The 21,455-nt window shown below is 43.1% G+C and overlaps 1 protein-coding gene across 1 annotated transcript in view; it reads left to right on the top strand.

The window, feature by feature from the left end:
* The window catches only part of LOC126310439 (lachesin-like), a 1,054,486-nt gene that overhangs the window by 436,140 nt on the left and 596,891 nt on the right, over nt 1-21,455 (top strand). The window lies entirely within an intron of this gene.

Below are 21,455 nucleotides of genomic sequence, written 5' to 3'. Positions count from 1 at the left end.
GGACAGCCAAGTGGCCCTATCGAGAGTGAGGACCGTCGTTTTCGGCGTATGGCTCGGCGCATTGCACAGCATCTGCAGCAGTAATATGAGCATCGGTTGGTGCCACAGTGACAAAACGAACAGTTACAAATCGGTTATTTCAAGGACATCTAAGAGCCTGACGTCACGTGGTGTTCATTCCACGGGCCCCAAACCACTGCCATTTGCGACTTCAGTGGTGTCAAACGAGAGCTCGTTGGGTGGATGTATGTCGTGCTTTCTGATGACAGCTGGTTCTGCCTCGGTGCCAATGATGGCTGTGCGTTGGTTAGAAGGAGTCCACTTGAGGGCCTACAACCAACCTTTTCACGTGCTAGGCCTTCTGGATCTACACCTGGAGTTATGGTCTACGGTGTGATTTCGTATGATAGCAGGAGCAGTCTTTTGACGACCCCGCGGACACTGACTGCAAAAATGTCAGTCAATATGGTGATTTGATCTGTTGTGCTGGCATTCATTAACAGCGTACCAGGGGGTGTTTTTCAAGAGGATAACGCTCGTCCTTATACCGCTCTTGTACCCCAATGTACTTTACAGAGTGTTGACGTGTTGCCATGGCCTGCTCTATCACCAGATCTGCCCGCAATCGACCACTTGTAGGACATCTTCGGGCGACAAATCTAGCGTCATCAACAAAAAGCATTAATCATACGAATATTCACCGACCAAGTGACAGGGGCATGGAACTCCGTCCCACAAACTGACATCCGGAGCCCATCAAACACAAAACATTCACGTTTACATGCTTGCATTCAACATTCTGGTGGTTACATCGGCTATTGATGTAACAACGCTTCACTTTTGCTATGGCTTATCTCGCGCTTAAATACACCTGTCATCTTGCAATGTTAACCACTTAAATGTGTTACGTAGACAAATGAATCCCCAAAATTTCATTACTTTACATTAATTATTTTTCTGATGATGCGATTTTTTCTGTCAGTGTACTTTTCTTTGCAATGCGATCAGATTTATTTTATTTTTCACCTCTTTATTGGGGTGCTTGGTGATACAATATGCAAATATACCGGACGATACCTTAGTTACTCCCACGGGATCTAGCGATAATTTCATGTAACATCGCCCCTATCCTCACTTCTCCCTGTAAGTGAGTCTGCTAAGTCCACGTGTTTCTACAGGTAGGCCACACTCACCTGAAGCAACACATTGAGCCTGTAGAACTACCAGGTAGGGTGCACCATGTGCACACGGCTCTTGTCATCTTCGAAATGTACAGCATATTCATCGTGAAAATATGGATCAAAGGGCAACGCTTGATCACTTAGAATGTTGAATTAAACCTGGTTGATGTAAATCAGCAGGATTTTTTCACAGTTGTCACAGAAAGTAAAATCTTCTACGTCACGCTCCCCTCCAAATTCTCTTACGCAATCGAACTTTCGACCCCGCTGCTGGAACCTTCTGGTGTTCCTTGTTAGCTTCACATTAAAGAGGAACGTGACTCGGCCTAACAACGTACGAAATTTTAGCATCCACGTTCATTTTCATGACAATTTAGTAGGTCAAGGATATTTGCGGAGAGACCAGAGTTAAACATGAGCAGTCTTGCTTGTCTGGATGGCTTACTGACTTCCTGTGGGTGTCGTAGGATCCGTGGATGCTTTTGGAGATATGGTGACTTTTGGAAAGACTGGAGACAGCGGTGGACATATACACATCCTTTACTCAATCATTCAGCTTGATTCCTCCACGAACATGAACAAATCTTCAATTATTCCATCCGTCTAGCACAGTCTATTTCCTTCTTCGTGTAATATTATGCGATTAGCGTTAGGCGTAGTCACTGCCAGTGGAGCAGACAAATGAACTGCTGACACAGTGGTGCGCTGACACGGCGCTATGATTAGCCGACGGTGACGCAGACGTCTCACGAGGCTCGGAGTGGTTGCAGTCAGTAGCAAGGCAGTGACGTCTCGAATTGTGTCGTAGGACGCAGCGTCATAGCGGCGTGGCGATGGTGCTGTCCGGATATGAAGTCTGGACCGACGGCTCCCACGCTAGTCAGTAAGGCGGAGGTGCTGGATGGCAGCGTTTTTGGGTCATTGCGAGCCAACCGGAACAGGTGTTGCCCGGGTTATGGCGTATTTCGCAATGGTCCGAGCTGCAGTTCTTCCTGGTTACCGGCCAGGTTTCGTCACACGGAAAACAGTGACATGGAAGTTGTAGACGTCCACTTACGTCACTGACCGGCGCCTGCCGATTCCAATATGTGGCCTCGCTGCTGTTCTGTTCTCCGAATTCTGCTTCAAGTTCACCTGTAGTTTTGTGCTGTTACAGTAATCTGGATGAGTGGGATTAAGTCGTGATGCGAAGAAACATCGCCAAACCAACACAGAACCACCTCCGCCGTGGACTACACCTTCAGCACACTGCGCGTTAAACGTCTCATTACGACATGGACGCACTCGATGCCCTGCATCATTTGGACAGAGGATCACTCGGCACGCCTCCAGTCAACTGCAGCCCACTACATGCGTTGTTTGACCAGATGAAGACTTACAGCTGTATCTGCCACTGTGAGAACTGGCCTTTCCGAAGTACTCAAAGCCAAATGTCCGTTGCACGCAATTCATTTCGTCTTATTCTCTCGGAAATTGGGGCAGATCTATAGCATCTAGTGACAGTAGCAATTCCTGTCTGGTTTGACATAGACAGACAGGAAAATGTTTTAAACAGTAAAATGCCGACAGTTCGTGGTTTTAACAGACATGACATTTATCATTGATGATGGCTTTTATTGACTTAGGAAGGCTGAGAACATTGACCAGCCACGCCAACTGGTACTCTGCGGTAGTTTTATATTTTAATAGTTTTAACGCTTGCGGACAGTGAACAATCGTATTTAAACAACTGTTTACTGAATGAATTGTCAATCAGTCATATAAGGCTATTTTAGCTGTAGTTGCCCCAGTTTTAAAATTATCTTTTTTAAAATTATCTGTAAGAGTCTGACATCGATTGTTATTGATGAGGTACAAGGTTTTCAGACTGTTTCTGACCGCACTGTACTTACTTCTTTAACAGGCGATGAGGAACCATGCAGATCATGCGCCTATCTTACAAACTACACCTACCAGATACTGTCCTATCCATTTTCCTGTGAATCCTAACTGTTGCAGGTTTTTCCGTGTTCTCTCTGCCAATCTTGTTCTTCGTCTTCACCGGAGCAATTTCCCTCTGGCGTTCCTAACAAAGATACTTTTGGAACAGCATCATCTGTCATTATTGAAACATGTTCCGCCCATTGCAGTCTGTTAACCTTTGCTTTTTGTGGAATATTTGGCTGATTCAGCTAATGCTACTGGTAAAAACGGTAACGTTCCGCCTTCTGGCCCCAGAGGAGACGTTGTTGCGTTTCTTGATCTTGGAACCGGTTATTAATCGGTCGAGCAACGCCTCATCTGGTCTTATGAGGCTGAGCATACCCATTACCAGTCGTTCACATGAAGGAAATTCCTGTCAGTACCGGGAATCGAGCCCAGGTCCCTCTCATGGAAGTAATCCACACAGCTGTGGAGGTGGATCCGTCATACCGTATATTTATTCATTTTTCAATCTCCTTCACCATTTTTCTTCCTTCACGGGCCCAAAAATCCTTATCTCAAACACTATCAGCTACTCTCTGTCGCTCTTGGTGGTACTCAATGTTTCTATGCCACCTATATAACAAAAGGGGGCAGTTATTGTATTATGTGCTTCCATTTAAAATTTTTCATTGAAATTAGCCTAGATTTCATTATTGGTTTTAGGCTGTAATGTGATTTGGAAGTTTTTAAGTTCCCCTCCCTTCACTGAAATTCTTGAAGTGTCTCAGTGTAGTGAGGCCGTAGAAGATGGTATAAGAGACGTACAGTATATCTGGCGTTACGAGTTTTTCAGAGATTAAGACAAAGCGCCCCTGAATTATCTTATTGAGTCGTCGCAAAGGATTTTCGCCTACTTGTTTTGCCACGAAGCTCTCATGATTGATGACCATTGAATTCTCTGGAAAGTGCAGTTCTACAATCTGTAATTGTAAGTGATGATGTATGTTGTGGTTGGCAGGAGAGCCAACACCGTGTTACTAGAGGAGGCCGAAATGCACGCGTTTCAGATCCCGCAGACTGGCGTGAGATCTGGAACAGGACAAGGAAATTAGAATTTAGAAAAACGGACGTAGCTGGTGGAATACTTAACTTTAATCCATTAATGATGAACGTCGGTTTTGACGGTACATAATTCACAATATCAATATTAACTGATAATGGCGCCTTGCTAGGTCGTAGCAAATGACGTAGCTGAAGGCTATGCTAAACTATCGTCTCGGCAAATGAGAGCGTATTTTGTCAGTGAACCATCACTAGCAAAGACGGCTGTACAACTGGGGCGAGTGCTAGGAAGTCTCTCTAGACCTGCCGTGTGGCGGCGCTCGGTCTGCAATTACTGATAGTGGCGACACGCGGGTCCGACGTATACTACCGGACCGCGGCCGATTTAAAGGCTACCACCTAGCAAGTGTGGTGTCTGGCGGTGACACCACAATGTAGGTAGCTATATAACTTCATAAACGTCTGTCATTGTCATTATGTTGTTTTTATTTGCCAAAACGCCTTACACTAATAATAAAGATACCATATGTCACTTATTAACTCAAAAACTAGCACTTCTCTAGAGTATGATGTTACGGCAGAACTCACTCGGAAGGCACCCTATTGGCGACTGACGAGTAAGGAAAGCAGCCGAAATTCTCGTGCTTACAATCGTGAAACATCGTAGCTGTTAAAACGTCCTTAGCTTCGACATGATTTATTTGCTTATTGAAACGACTGATTTACTGTCTAGTAATACTAGTGTAAGAAATTGTTTATGACTGGTACGCTTCTCCTAGTACCTGTTGTGGGAAAAGTGGCTGTTATTAATAAATATTTATTAAACAAAATCACTTGTTTCGCCCCACAATGGCTGCGGTTTTCCCACGTAGCGTACGCTGATGTACCTAGCTTACCACACCGTCTACTGGCAGCGCCAGATGGTCCAACGATTACTTCACCTGGCGTGAGAACCGAAACCTTACGCCCTGCTTATGCAGTACTCCTTGTGCTCACTGAATTCTACTGATATCTGCAGTCGCGACATAAAATGAAAATTTGGAATGCAAACGAAATAATAAGTGTTTAGAAACTAACAGGTACCTTACAAAAATTCACGATTCGTTGACTTACTAGTAGCTGGAAATTATTCCTCCAGTTGAAGCATTAGTCCAAGTATTTAAAGTTACCAACTAGCTTCACATTTCCCACCTGCAAAACCCAGCGGTCAAGGGGTGACTAACATTTTCTCCGCTGAGCTTACTTCCTGGATATTTTGAGTGATTTTTATAATATTGGTCACTACTGCATTCGGGAACTCTGCATCTAATTTGCACATAATCTTGACACGATCCGCGTAGGCCGCTGTTCATCAAGGTAACTCAGGTAAGCATGGAGAATCTGATTTGGGTCTCCTCATCTTGCGTTGAAGATTGTCTTCATGTACAGACATGCTGACGCTGTCACTGAAGTAACACACAGATTCTTCTATGCAAGGTGTCGTCTGGGAATGTGTGGTTGTTATTTATTTGCAGGAAGTGCCATGTGCACGACCACGTCACCAAAGAACGACTCCATTTACGTGCTGGCAGCTTTCTGTTCGCTTGACTGTGGAACGTACACAGCATGCTTACTCTCAGTTCGCTTCACCGCATTCAGACCTGCTAGGTATACTTTGTCTATATACTCTTCGCAAGTTGCAGTGTTGATGCTTACCATTCCTGAAGCGGAGAGTCACCACTGAGCTAATTATCACAGCCATAAACCGCGTGACAGTCGCCTTCTCTTACGCTCTCTAGCTTTTGAGATTGTGTAGAATGTTCACGTTTACCATGTTTGCTGTCGTCGTTAGCAGCTATTGACAAATACTGTTGTAAAACAGATGTTGTCTTACTTGATGACCACGACTGCGGCGTAAATGCGTGCCGATGTTGTTACAGAACGAGACAATGCAGTGAATTTTTGAAATTTCTAGAAACGATGTTAGTCTATCTTCTTCAGTTCTGCATAACTACTGGAACTTCATTCGAACCTTGTTAATGTAGTTGAACCTTCGTAACCACAATTTGCACCCCACCCTCCCAAACTTTCTCTCATTAGCAAAGTGATGATCCTTTGACGCCTCAAGATGTACTCCACTAACCGCTCGCTTATTTCAGTCATGTTGTGCTATAAATATCTCTTCGCTCCAATACGATTCAGTACCTCTCCATCAATTATCTTATCTACCCACCTAATCTTTATTGTTGCAACAGCACATTTGAGAACCTTCTATTCTCCTCTTCTCTAAACTGTTTCCACCCGCGTTTTATTTCCGTACAAGGCTATACTACAGATAAATGGTTTCATGAAACACGTTTTAACACTTAAATCAATATTCGACATTCGTACATGCCTCGTTTTGGAAAATCCTTGTCTTGCTGTTTCACCTGCATTTTATATGCTTTCTATCTCGACTAGGTTTAGATATTTTCTAACAGAGTAACAAATCTACTCAGTCTCTTATGTAATTCTTTCACCATGGCCTGATTCATTCGGCTACATCCTATCCGCTCAGCTGATGTTGTAAGTCCTCAGATGGCTCCTACAGAAGTACAATATCATCGGAAAATCTCAAAGCTCTTATTTCTTCTCCCCGAAGTTTTTTGTCCTTGGTTTCTTTTGTCGCTCGCTAAATATACTTACTGGACGTAGTCCGAGATAGGTTACAAACCTGTCTCGCTCCCTTCTCAATTATTGCTTCCCTTCTAGGTCATTCATTTCTTACGACTATTTCCTGTAAAAGTGGAAAAAAAGTTCTCGTTCCTTGTATTTTGTCCTTGCTACCTTAAGAATTTCAAAGAGTTTATCGCAGTCAACTTTCTCTAAATCCACAAATGGTATAAATTGCGTTTCTTGAGACTTTCTTGTAAGTTGTGAGGTCAGTGTTGCCTTTCGGTGCAGTAGATATCTCCGAAACCAAAACTGATCTTCCGCTACTTTGAGTTCTGTCGGTCGTTCCGTTTTTGCGCAAGTAATTAGTGTCTTTGTTACTAAACTGGGCGTTCAGTTGTATTTATAGCTGTCAGCACTTGCCTAATTTAAAATAGAATTATTACGTTCTTTTGGCGGTCTGACTGTATTTATACTGGCTCATGTGTATTTTGTCAATTAAACTGCCTAGTACCTTATTAAAATTTCTTAATTTATTACGAAGTTTGGCTACTGTTATCGTTAGATATCAAAAAGCTGAGAACTTACAAAAGAAGGTTCTCTGTCAGTACTAAAACGTATGCCTGATCGTGGCATCAGCAAACTCAGTTATGAAGTTATGAAGAAGAGTTCACACAAGTTGCAATTTCGCAACCTGAGAGGAAGGCTGTACCCTGTCAGGATGCCTGATTATACCACTAGAAAAAGGCCTCAGGAACGAAACCGGTCATGGTTGTAACTAAAAACAAAAGTGCAGATGGTGCAGACATTTTCTTCAAAATAATTATCACAGCTGTGAAATCGCCAACAGAACGTTCCATGTGCTAGACAAGAAGTATCTTACGTACTTCACGCCTCCGTTAGGCAAAGGTTGTAATACTTTCTCTGGTAAGTTCAAAACTTTTTGATGTGTGGTAACAGCAGTAGCCGAAACGTCGTAATAAATAAAGAAATTTTAATAAGTGATCTAGACTGTATTATACACAAAGTATACGCAAAGGTCGCGGACTCCTACAGGAAATTAATTTTCTTTTTTAATTTGTCTCGTGTATTTGCGTACTACACTGCTGGCCAATAAAATTAATACACCACGAAGATGACGTGCTACAGACGCGAAATTTAACCGACTGGAAGGAGATGCTGTGATATGCAAATGATAAGCTTTTCAGAGCATTCACACAAAGTTGGCGCCGGTGGCGACACCTACAACGTACTCACATGAGGAAAGTTCCCAACCGATTTCTCATACACTAACAACAGCTGACCGGCATTACCTGGTGACACGTTGTTGTGATGCCTCGTGTAAGGAGGAGAAATGCGTACCATAGCTGCGGTTACCCTTGACGCTGCTTCACGGACAGGAGCGCCTGCGATGGTGTACTCAACGACGAACTTACGTACACGAATGGCAAAACGTCATTTTTGCGGATGAATGCAGGTTCTGTTTACAGCAACGTGTTTGTCGACATCGCGGTGAACGCACATTGGAAACTTGTATTCGTCATCGCCATACTGGCGTATCATCCGACGTGATGGTATGGGGTGCCATTGGTTACACGCCTTATTCACCTCTTCTTCGCACTGAACGCACTTTGAACAGTGGACGTTACATTTCACAGGTGTTACGACCCATGGCTCTACCCTTCATTAGATCATTGCGAAACCCTCCATTTCAGCAGGATAATGCACGTCCGCATGTTGCACATCCTGTACGGGCTTTTATGGATACAGAAATTGTTCAATTGCTGTCCTGGCCAGCACATTCTCCAGATCTCTCACCAATTACAAACGTCTGGTGAATGGTGGCCGAGCAACTGTCTCGTCACAATACGCCACTCACTACTCATGATGAACTGTGGTATCGTGTTGAAGCTGCATGGGCAGCTGTACCCATACAGACCATCCAAGGTCTGTTTGACTCAATGCCCAGGCGTATCGAGGACATTATTACGGTCAGAGTTGGTTGTTCTGGGTACTGAAATCTCAGGATCTATGCACCCAGACTGCGTGAAAATGTAATCACATGTCAGTTCCAGCATAATATATATGTCTAATGAATACCCGTTTATCATCTGCATTTATTCTTGGTGTAGCAATTTCAATAGTTTTGCCATGATGTCTTCTCCAAAGGATCTTGTGTAGGTGCTTTGTTTTGATTAAGATAATGGGCTGTTAATTTCTTCTCGGTGTATCGTAGTTCTCCTTTCATCTACAATTCCTTACGTTTGTTCTGTTTTCAAATAAGGTGTCGTTACTGAGTAGAAAGTGACGCGTATGTTGCGCATTACTCCACGGTACTGTTATCAGGCTTTATTAAAAGTCAGTCCGTCATCAGAAGCGGCAGAGAGCTGGGTAAGAACCGGCGGAGCACACGCGACCCGCGGCTGGTAGCTCGGTTGTCGTCCCCAGACGAGGCTTGGCAAGTCGTCGCCACCTGATCCCTGTTTACGAGCAAGTGCGGGCGGATCCGTTTGTTTGCCGGTGGTGACGGAGCCCCGGGCTATCCCGGTACAACTTGAGGCAGTGTGGTGTGGGCGCCGACTGCAAGACGCACTGGCTGTCCCAGCAAGCAGCCAGAGCCCCGTCCTCCGCACAAGTTGTTGCGGGGGGTGGGCGGAGGGGGAGGGTGGGAGGGTGAGGGGAGGAGGCAGGGCGTGGAGGAAGAGGAGGAGGAGGAGGAGGAGGCTACGACGAGAGGCCGATGTGCACCCAGCCACTGCAACAGGGGCCTTTGTCGCTCCTCTTGAGACAAGATTCGCCCGCAAATTTTCCAGGACATGTACGCTTAATGACCATCTACATTACGTTGTTTTACGTCTCGCAGATTCCCTGCAATTTCGTCTCTCTTCCCAGGCACTCGCACTTACAGCCAAACCAAGCAGTACAGTATTCTGTCATTTTAATGTGATCAAATTACCGAGCGTGATAAATGGCTGACTTTTAGTGTACACGGCTGGTTTTTCAATTCTACACCAAAAGAATTAGGAGAACACATGCATATGTATCCGCTATGTTAAATCTATTTTAATACAGGCGCTACCTATGGTCTTATTCTGAGGCTTGAAATCTTGTCTTTTAATGTAGGCAACAATTAAAACCAATCGTCTGCTACTGACTTTGTTGTGCATTACAGTGTCAAGTGATATATCAGAAGGAAGCGACTTTGTTCCTGTTTGCTGCATATAGCAATGCCTGTCCATGTGTAATCCATAGGTTGTGGACAGCTACAGGGAGATAGATCAACATACAAGGCGTGTTGGACAAGGTCGCCGACGCATTACAACCCCACGTGAAGACTGATACCTGGCTATATCTGTGTTGCGTCGTCGTACCAATACCGCCAGGGCACTGCATGACGATCTTAGGAGGGCTACTGTTATGAATAGGTTACAAGAAAGGACCTGGCGATCCAGACGGCCTGTTCGACTACCCGCCTGACACAACAATTCTGACGTTCCAATGTGAACTGGCAACTTCGTCACGGACGAAACGTGTTATTCACAGTCGACATCTTCTGACCCAAGGTGATGGATGTGTTCGCGTGCGGAGACTCTCGGAGAGCGGTACCTGCTAAATGCTGTCCAGGAAATTGATAGACTTCCGAGGTTCTGTGATAATGCGGGGAGGCTTCAAGGCTTCTTCAGTGCTGACAACCGTAGGGATCTTGTCGTTGTCCATGTTCGCTTTACCGTCAAGCAGTACGTCGAATAGACATTGTCGGGCCATGTCATGGCTGCTGCATAGGTGGTGGCCCCGAATTCCTTCTAATGCTAAGGCCTGTGTGCCGGGCGTCAGCAGGGCTGTCTTGTGAAGTCTCGACATTGAAGTAATGGATTTGCGGGTCCCGATCTAAACCCCCTTGTGCAAATATGGGACATGCTTGACAGACGCAACGTCATAACTGTCTCTCTCGTGCCTTTACCTTTCCTAAAGCCAACTTACCGTCTCCTAAAAACTGACCGTCATCTAACAGATCTTCAGTTTTCGTTTCCAATCTCTTGTATATTATACAAGTGTGTTGTTTTAAGTGGATGATTAATATTCTGTTTGGTGAGGTTGTTAATCAGCGCTACAATCTGACTGCATCATCTGTGAACAGGTAACTCGAATTTTACAGCAGCTAATGCTCTGTGAGTGAAAGAAACCAGCTTTATTCATTAGCACTGAAGTAGTGATTACGGAACATATTGCTGTTGGTGCAAAAGAGGCAGACCAAACTCAGAATAAAACGTTCATCCGTTTGCTGTTGTTATCTTCCGTTCGACATACCTGGAATGCTGGAGGGTAAGGCATGAATTACGACATGCATAGAAGCATTACCATCGGATGAATTACATCATCAAGTAGACTGTGCTGAAGACTTCATGAAAGTGGTGTCAATACGAAGCAATGTGCCATGTGCGTGCCACTCACCACTCGTTACAGCGAATAGTGTTTGTTCTGGGAAAACACAAATCTCATTATCACTAAACAACTATTCGTAACGTACATCTCGAACAAGGTAGTCTCTGTATACATGATGTAATGTTTTTAAATAGACCCAGAGACGTAACGGAATTTGTTCCTTAAGTGTAGTCGAGTCTGTTAAAAAAAAAAAAAGCGTGTTTATAGAGAAAGTCGACAAAACGGTGATATGGAGCTCTTACACAGCGCCTTAGCTTCCTCAGCAAATAACGTCGTGCACGGATTGTACAGCTAGGTGTCCCTACTAGAACCACACAGTGCATATTTGCGAATTGCTTTGCTGCCCACAATACTCCTCGACTGATGTTGCACTTGGTATGGCTTTGCATCTGCATCCAACCTTACATCCACATCTTTGATCCATATCACCTTCTAATGTCTAGCGGAGGGTACTTCTTATACAACTGTCCCTTCACCTCTTTAGTATTGCAGACTCGATGGTGGACGAGATGAACAACTATTGGTGTGTCTTCGTTTGAGACCGGTTCTCTCTAGATCTAGCTTCATGGTCTTTCGCCAGATATTTTTAGAAGGAAGTAATATGTTAGTTCACTCTTCTATGAAACTGCGCTCTCTGAATTTTTACTGTAAACCACACCTTGATGTACGACAACCCTTTGTAGCGTTTGCCTCTGGAGTTGAACGACCATCTCCGTGAAGCTTTAGCGTTTACTAAGCGAACCTGAGATATAAACTCCATTATTTCTTTGCAATTCTTTATTTGTCAAATAGAGGAGCAAGACTCAAAATATCAATAGAGCTCTTCACTACAGTAAAAAATCTGATATGGTATTCCGTACGCTCTATTTTCTTCACTGGCTGACAATGCGGAACGGAAGCGAATGCCTTCCGAAAGACAGTGAACGCACAATACCGGCATGAATATCTGATGTCTTCAGTGTTTCGTGTAGGAAAAGAACGAGCTAAGTTTCAAAACATTCTTGTATGGGAGATTCACGTTGATTTATTTAGACGAGATTTTCGGTTCCAAGAAAGATCACAATGCTTAGTGATAATATGGTCAAAGGCGACACCCTGCTCTTGATCAGATTCGAGGAACATAAGTGCAATGCTAATTATAAGACAAATCTTTGATCATACAAGAAAGGTAAATACAATGCTCATTCTTTTGTCTGAATTCTTAATATAACTCATCATTGAGTTTGACGATTGAAAAACTACAACATCGTGAAAGTGAGAACAAAAAAACTTTTATGTGCACCCAGTTGTATTTATTACTATTCGCCTAATTATGGAAAAGTTGCAGGGCAATGTAAAGAATCTTGTAGTCTAAGTCAATATTGAGATTGACAGGTATTTACTCTAACGACTGACAAAAATCATGGTAAAAATTAAAAGCGAACGAAGTCCTCTAAATTCAAATCAAATCAAAGGATGCCTCGCGTAAGGATAAAGGTCGGATTGTAGCCTATCGCGACTGCGGTTTATCGTATCGCGACATTGCTGCTCGCGTTGGTCGAGATCCAATCACTGTTAGCAGAATATGGAATCTGTGGGTTCAGGAGGGTAATACGGAACGCCGTGCTGGATCCAAACTCATCATATCACTAGCAGTCGAGATGACAGGCAATGTATCAGCATGGATGTAACGGATCGTGCAGCCACGTCTCGATCCCGGAGTTAACAGATGTGGACGTTTGCAAGACAACAACTATCTGCGCGAATAGTTCTACGACGTTTGCAGCAGCATGGACTATCAGCTCGGAGACCATGGCTGCGGTTACCCTTGACGCTGCATCACAGGCAGAAGCGCCTGTGATGGTGTACTCGAGGACAAACCTGCGTGCACGAAGGGCAAAACGTCATTTTTTCGGATAGATCCAGGTTATTTACAGCATCATGATGGTCGCATTCGTGTTCGGCGACATCGTGGTGAACGCACATTGGAAGCGTGTATTCGTCATCGCCATACTGGCGTATCACCCGGCGTGATGGTATGGGGTGCCATTGTGTCTCGGTCACCTTTTGTTAGCATTGACGGCAGTTTGAATAGTGGACGTTACATTTCAGTTGTGTTTCGATCCGTGGCTCTACCCTTGATTGTATCCCTGTGAAACCCTACATTTCAGCATGATAATGCACGACCGCAGGTTGCATGTCCTGTACGGGTATTTCTAGATACAGAAAATGTTCTGTATCTGCCAGCACATTCTCCAGATCTCTCACCAATTGAAAACGTCTGGTCAATGGTGGATGAGCAACTGGCTCGCCACAACACGCCAGTCACTACTCTTGATGAACTGTGGTATCGTGTTGAAGCTGTATGGGCAGCTGTACCTGTACACGCCATCCAAGCTCTGTTTGGCTCAATGCCCAGGGGTATCGAGGCCGTTATTACGGCCAGAGGTGGTTGTTCTGGGTACTGATTTCTCAGGATCAATGCACCCAAATTGCTTGGTAATGTAATCTCAAGTCAGATCTAGTAAAATATATTTGTCCAATGAATACCCGTTTATCATCTGCATTTCGTTTTGGTGTAGCAATTTTAATGGCCAGTAGTGTATTACTGCATTACTGCAGATGTGACACATCCCCAACAACCAGCATCTGTGTGAACATCAGCACGAAACTGTGGCCAGGAGACGAGTGATCCTCATGCAAGCGGTGATCAAACGACCACAAAACGTAGATATCCCCCCCCCCCCCCCCCGAAACCCTATACGAAAGGAGCGACTCTTTGCTGTTGCCAATGTAGTGGGTAATAATATCCCTTATTTTATGAAAAAACATGACAGAAATTGTAGTGGTTGGCAGGAGAGCCAACACCGTGTTACTAGAGGAGGCCGAAATACACGCGTTTTAGATCATGCAGGCTCTCGTGAGGTCTGGATCAGGACAAGGAAATTAGAATTTAGTAAAACGAACGGTGCTGGTGGAATACTTAACTTTAATCCATTAACGTTGAACGTCGCTCTTGACAGTACATGATTCACAATATCAACAGTAACTGAATATGGTTCCTTGTTAGGTCGTAGCAAATGACATCGTTGAAGACTATGCTAAACTATCGTCTCGGAAAATGAGAGCGTATTTTGTCAGTGAACCACCGCTATCAAAGTCGGTTGTACAACTGGGGCGAGTGCTAGGAAGTCTCTCTAGACCTGCCGTGTGGCGGCGCTCTGTCTGCAATCACTGATAGTGGCGACACGCGGGTCCAACGTCTACTACCGGACCGCGGCCGATTTAAAGGCTACCACCTAGCAAGTGTGGTGTCTGGCGGTGATACCACAGAAACTTCCCTCTCTTGGTGTACAAAATGCGCTTTAACAAATGAGAGCTTGTTAATGTGATGGGGCAATGTCCTGTCGACTGGTCAGCTTTCTCGCACCAAGCATGGTGGCAGAGCGACTGAATTATATTGGGTACACCAGATTTTGGAGGGAAAACAAAGGACCTGTTCACGTTGGTCGGGTGGATTCTCGGAGCCTCGTCCGATGGCCAAAGAGATTAGGCAAAAATGTCGTGCTCAGTTCTTCTCTGGGAATATCACTGGCTGCACAGCATCTTTCGCTCAGAGCCAAGAGAGCTACAGGCTCTGCTGACAAAATCACGAAGTAGGCCGCAGCCTTACTTCCGCGAAAACTGCCCGACTTCCTATGGGACCTTACCCTTCCTACTGAGATTCACTGACCGCCTCTTGATGACAAAGAGGACCCAGAGACCACACTGGGAGAATATTTTACCAGTGAGAAAAACGCAAAGCTTTCCTCCCAGAAAATGTGCTCAGTAAAAGGTGGCATAAGTGAGGCACTATCACATAGCGACCTGTCACGGTAATATTACAATGACTTTAAGTACATGTGGATCTAATGGTAAATTGCTGCGTGCATTATGTTGTTTATTAGGAAATGAATAAATTATGTAAGTGTTGTACGTGGATACAAATATTTTTGGCCATATTATGTGCTTTTATGATCTATTAAGTTGACCTGTTTCACACGATCAATTTTCTCGAATACATTTTAATTTTTGTAGGTAGGAAACACACTACTCTTACAATACTATATCGTACAATAGTAACCTGTCGAACAAGATGCATTTTACAGTGACCTTGTTCATATGAAAATGGCTGTGTGAGTCGAAACGGCAATCAATAAAAACTGTTGTGTGATCGAGATCATTATCCTGCGGAAAATATTAAATCAGTTATTCATTATCATTCGTTGATAATATTACTATTCTGAAACAAACTGTCTTTCTCGTTGTTCGGTTGTTTCATTTATTCGAACTGGTTTGTCTGACTATTCTTTCATTCAAGGACGAGTAAAAACTCTTACGATTAGACGATGAACACAGAAAATCACTATCTTAAAGTTTCATTTATTACGAACTTTATTGAACTTATAGAGTATTATGTGATTTTAGATAGTAGCATTGAGTATTTCTAGTTTCAGAACGCTGCAGACCATTCAAGAACATTCGAGATCATTTTAAATTTTTATTGATTTTTCATCACCAGGGAACACTGCAGAAATTTCCAGAACGTCGGCAATATCCCCATAGTTTCTAGAACAGTCGGGAAAATTCAGAAACTTTCATTAACCTTCCACACCGTTTAAGAACATTTTTGAAATTTCGAGAACATTCGAAATCATTCCTGAAATTTACAAGACGTTTCGGGAGATAAGTATATGTTTCAGTGCAGAACATACTTTTTAGTATGTTCAGTGCAGAACATACTAAAAAGTATGTTCTGCACTGAAACATTCGTAACCATGATTTAAATCCTGTAAGAGTGAGAGGGAACCAGCATTTCAACCCCTAGCCACCCCCATAACAATATGAACATACAATCTCAACTCAATGTAACACCTTTAATCGGAATGGAAAATACAAAGCTTGGGACTTATTGGTCTCCTTTTATTTGTAAAGCATTTATCCTATGTCCTGAATGCATAAAGTTTTTTAAGATAAATTTCCTGAATGCATAAAGTTTTTTTAAGATAAATTTCCCCGATCAGGCCTAGAGGACCACGTGTTCCCATCCTCTGCCATATGGCGTTATTTGTATGCGGAATGGATTAGCTCTTTGTTCTCACGAGGCTGAGTGCACAACATTACAATTCTCCCAACAAGGAAGTTCTTCGGGAGTATCGGGATTTACGCCCAGATCTTCTGCTTGACAGTCAGACATACTAATTGTTTAGCTGTAAAGTAGGCTGTAACTTTTTTCACAAGTTGCGACGTAGTTGTAGAAAAGTTTTTCCAGTGACGGAAAAGTAGTTTAAAAATTGATGTAGCACGGAGAAATATGCTCTAAAGTCTCTCCATTATTACCATAAGGATTTTGGGACCCCATTGTGGTAGTACTGAACCAAAAGCTAAAATTTTTTGCAGTTTAAAATCCGGTCTGAACCTTAAAATTAATGTTTCACATACGTATACTTTGCTGTACTATATGAGTGACATGTCCTGATATAGCAGGCAAAGAAGGGAACCAGTGGAAAAATGATCCCATCGGATCATAAAAATGGCGGGTATGCTCCTGTTTAAAGGACTCTGACTGAAAAACAGGGTACAGCTGATACATTTTACCTTCCTTAGCACCTTTAAAAATTTTCTAAAAAATTTTGGTGTGCGAACATATTGGCGCTTTTGATGCTGAGGGAGAGGGAGGCAAAGGCAGTGGGATAGAGACGGAAAAGGAATAAATATTGGATGAGGGTGGTTGTGGTGTAGAAAGAGCGCAGGTGATAATGAGATACAGCGGCAATAAACACAGTTAACAGAACAGTGCTAGGAACAGAGTGAAGGAGACAGTGCTAGTGGGAGAGGACTAAGGAGGTGGAGAAAGTGGTAATGGATGAGAGACACTGATGATGAGAGACAGAATCTATGACTGGGAAGAGAGAGGTAGTGACAGTGAGAAGAGACAGCAGCAGTGAGAAGGAGTGAATGAGATAGTAGCAGTAGTAGAGAGCAAGAGGAAGACAGTGACAGTGGCAGAAGTCAATAGTAGTTAGAATGAAGGAGACTGTGGGTGTCAGACAGGAGGCAGTGACAGAGATTCTTAAAGACAAAATTACAATGAGTTGGACTGAATGAGAGAGTGAGAATGGGCAAGTGGGAGAGGATGGATTGGATCAAGTTACCACCATCGACTAGTGGGTGAGAGAGAGAGTTAGGGGAGCTTGTAGGGGTGAGAAGTAAATTGTACGTTAGAAAGAGCGCGAATATGTCTGCATGTAAAAATTTTTGGGGACTTTTTAAAGGTGCTTAAAGATGGAAAAACGAGGCAGCTGGTACCTCACGTTTCAGTCGGACTTTTAAACAGGAGGTTATTCGCCTTTTTTGTGTTATGATGGGAGAATTTTTCCCAGTTGCGGTTATTAGTGACTGAATTTAACAACGTGGGATGTAAAATATTTTTTGCGTTTCTACCTGGAATAAAAATATGTAACTTTCGTGTTGCAATGAAGTTAAATAAGGTGGTCGGGACGTGTAGTCAGATGAATGAAAAAAACAAAGAAACTGTTTCGTAAGGACGACCTAATAGAATGTGGATAGATGACAGAATACCGGTAGTTGACAGAAATATGGAAACACCAAAAATCCTGCAAAATAGTGGTAGTTTTAGTTAACGATGTTAGAGCTGAATAACCATCACACGCCGTTCTCTCGAACGTAGGCAACAAAGGCTCAATAATATTAATATCTGACGACTGTAGTTGCCTAGCGATTTACGTCAACTTACCCTCGTGCTCACATAACCAGTCCTGGAAGATTACGTTAACAGGAATCCTGTCGTCTAGGAATACAGCATTAGCATTGGGGAACAAACACTGTAGTACGGGAAGGGCCCAATCAGCCAAAGTGGTTACGTAATCTGTGAGACTAATTTGATTTCGCAGAGTAACTCTGGAGCCCATATAATTCCATGATACGGCTGTCTATATCACTACCGAAACCTCCCTCTCCCCCCCCCCCCCCCCCCGCCCCAAATGTTTCACTCATGGAACGTATATACAGACTACGGACTGAAACTGGAGCCGAATGCTGTGGCCGAGCGGTTCTAGGCGCTTCAGTCCGGAACCGTGCTTCTGCTACGGTTGCAGGTTCGAATCCAGCCTCGAGCATGGATATGTGACGTCCTTAGTTTAGTTAGGTTTAGGGGATTGATGAACTCTGATGTTAAGTCCCATAGTGCGTAGAGCCATTTGAACCATTTGAATAGAAACAGTGTGAAACAAGGCTCATTTGACCAAATGGCTCTGTTCCGTTGCTCCACAGTCCAGAATTATGGCTTCAGTACCACGTTTTCCTGTTACGGACATTTGCTTTACTAACGAGTGTTTTTTTGAATTCCAGTTCGCCCTGTAAGTCCCTCGTCATGGAGCTCTTTTCGTAATGTTTTTTTGGTGCTGACTGGTTTCGCGAGTGTGACAATCAGTTCTGCAGTGACTTTTTCAGCTGTTGTCCCATTATTTTTCGATACAATCCTCTTGAATGATCGTCTGTTCATCTGTAACTTATTTATTTATGCATTTATTTTACCTGGCAAGATTAGGGCCTTCAGGCCCTCTCTTACACCTAACCAGGCATACTCAGATTGAACGAGTTACAGTTACTAAATAACATTAAGAACATTTAACGTATTATGCAGTATTGATGTCAAACGAAAAAAATTTGAGATTATAATAGTAGTACAATGATAGTCATAACAATAAAAATAATTATAACATTCAACGATAATAATGATAATAATAATGATAATAGTAATAATAATAATAATAATAGTGACTAAGTATATGAAAGTAAACATACATTTCTTTTGTGAATGTCAGTTAGTTGGGAATTTTCTCGTTATATTCTTGCAGCTTGTGAGTTATTCTCATCGAGCAGAGACATAAGACGATAGAATGGGGTGAAAGAGATATATAAGAGGTAGATAGGTTTGAGGAAGAGAAAAAGAATGGTAAAATTCGAAGCTGTAATGGAGAGAAGAAAGAAAGAGATGTTAGGGGCACAACAATGGTGGCTATACCGTCCCTAATATGTAAGTTTTGAGTTCCCTCTTGAATGTTGAGTAGTTCTGGATAAGACGCAGATCACAGGGGAGTGCGTTCCATAGTCGTATGGCTGAGATGGAGAATGACACGGAGAAAGATTTTGTGTTATGTAAAGGTACAGCCAAGATGATAGACGTATCCGATCTGGTATTACGATTGTGGAATGATGATAGATGTTTAATGTGAGAAGATAAGTATTGAGGGCACCAGTGGCTAAGAAATCGATGAAGTAAGCACATCGTGTGGAGATCGCGTGCCTTATGTGGGCGTATCCAACCTAGCTGGGAGTATGAAGGACTGATATGATCATACAACCGAATATTGCACACGTATCTGACGCAAGCATTCATCACTAGCTCGAGGCATCTAGAATTTTCACTATTCGTGCCGTGTTGAACTACATCGCAGTAGTAAAGATTAGGCAAGACTAGTGTTTCGACTAATTTTTGTTTAACATGGGTTGGAAATATTTTTCTAAATTTTTGAATTGCATGTAGGGAGGAGAGCGATTTCCGGCAAGCTGTGACTGTTTGTTCTTCCCAGTTTAGGTGTTCATCCAAGATTATTCCAAGGTCTTTTACTGTTTTTTGGTATGGTAGTTGGGTACCATTGAGGAGTATTTTAGGGACCGTTTCGCGAAAGTACCGGCTGATTAACTTTGGATGAGATATAAGTGTGACCTGGGATTTCTTGGGGTTTAGTTTCAGACCTAGGTTCTGTGCCCATCGAGAAACAGAGCAAAGATCTGCGTTCATACTCGCTACTGCGCCAGCAATGTTTTTGGGGCTTGCACTTATGTACAGTTGGATGTCGTCAGCATATAGATGGTAGCTGCAGGAGTGAATCACTGAAGAAATATCATTAATATACAGTGAGAAGAGTAGTGGACCAAGGACGGAGCCTTGGGGAACTCCAGAGTGCACGCTTTTCCATGATGACTTTTCCGACCCACAAAGTAACTATCACTCAACACTAACTTTCGTCCGTGTTGAGCCTTAGCGGATGTTGTTTACCGCTTTCCCTATATCCGGTATAAAACTTCGATACAGTGCCTCTTCAAACAACAAACACTATGGCTGTCTTCGTCACGGAAGCAGCAACCGTACGAGCACCAAAAATGTGCACACTTTGGAGTTCACTTAGCTCCGACATAACGCACTCATAACTATACAGAAGCTGTCGTGACCACGACTTTCACTTGCAGTGTGTTGAGGACATTGCGTAGGTGGCTTCCGTGATAAAATATTACAGCGCGACCTGTAGGCTTGGCTAGTGTCTGCTAAGTGACCATAGATTGGGGAGGACGGCAGAAATAACCAGCCCAGGTATGGGGAACCAACAAAAGTTTATTGTACACAATTTCCACAAAAATCTTCTCCACAATAACACAAAAGCCTGGATGGTATGCTTTTATAAGTAAATAACAGAGCAATTTAGACTTCCAGAATCACTAAGTAAATAAGTTCCCCCGATAATTGAAAGAGTCACTACTCACGCTGCAGTGAACACAATCGTAAGTCTTAAAAGCTTCACGTTAGAAAACAGTGAATTAAGTTTCTGTAGTCGGACGCTCTTTAATGAGCAGAGTCGTGAAGTCCTAACAAAACGGAAAAATAAGGTCCTCGCTTCAGGTTTAAAAGCAAAGTCCAAAAATAAGCTTCAGTCAAGATGAGTACACAGTTAAAAACTGTTACGGTTTACATAAATGAAGTAGTGAGAGCCAACAGTAATGAAATATACAGGGTGAGTCACCTAACATTACCGCTGGATATATTTCGTAAACCACATCAAATACTGACGAATAGATTCCACAGGCCGAACGTGAGGAGAGGGGCTAGTGTAATTGGTTAATACAAACCATAAAAAATGCACAGAAGTATGTTTTTTAACACAAACCTAGGTTTTTTAAAAATGGAAAGCCGTTAGTTTTGTTAGCACATCTGAAGATATAAACAAATACGTAATCAGTGCTGTTTGTTGCATTGTAAAATGTTAATTACATCCGGAGATATTGTAACCTAAAGTTGACGCTTGAGTACCACTCCTCCGCTGTTCGTACGTGTGTATCGGAGAGCAACGAATTACATAGGGATCCAAAGGGAACGGTGATGGACCTTAGGTACAGAAGAGACTGGAACAGCAC

The sequence above is a fragment of the Schistocerca gregaria genome, chromosome 1 (genome assembly GCF_023897955.1).
Source record: "Schistocerca gregaria isolate iqSchGreg1 chromosome 1, iqSchGreg1.2, whole genome shotgun sequence".
Lineage (NCBI taxonomy): Eukaryota > Metazoa > Arthropoda > Insecta > Orthoptera > Acrididae > Schistocerca > Schistocerca gregaria.
This window is presented reverse-complemented; position numbering and strand designations above follow the sequence as displayed.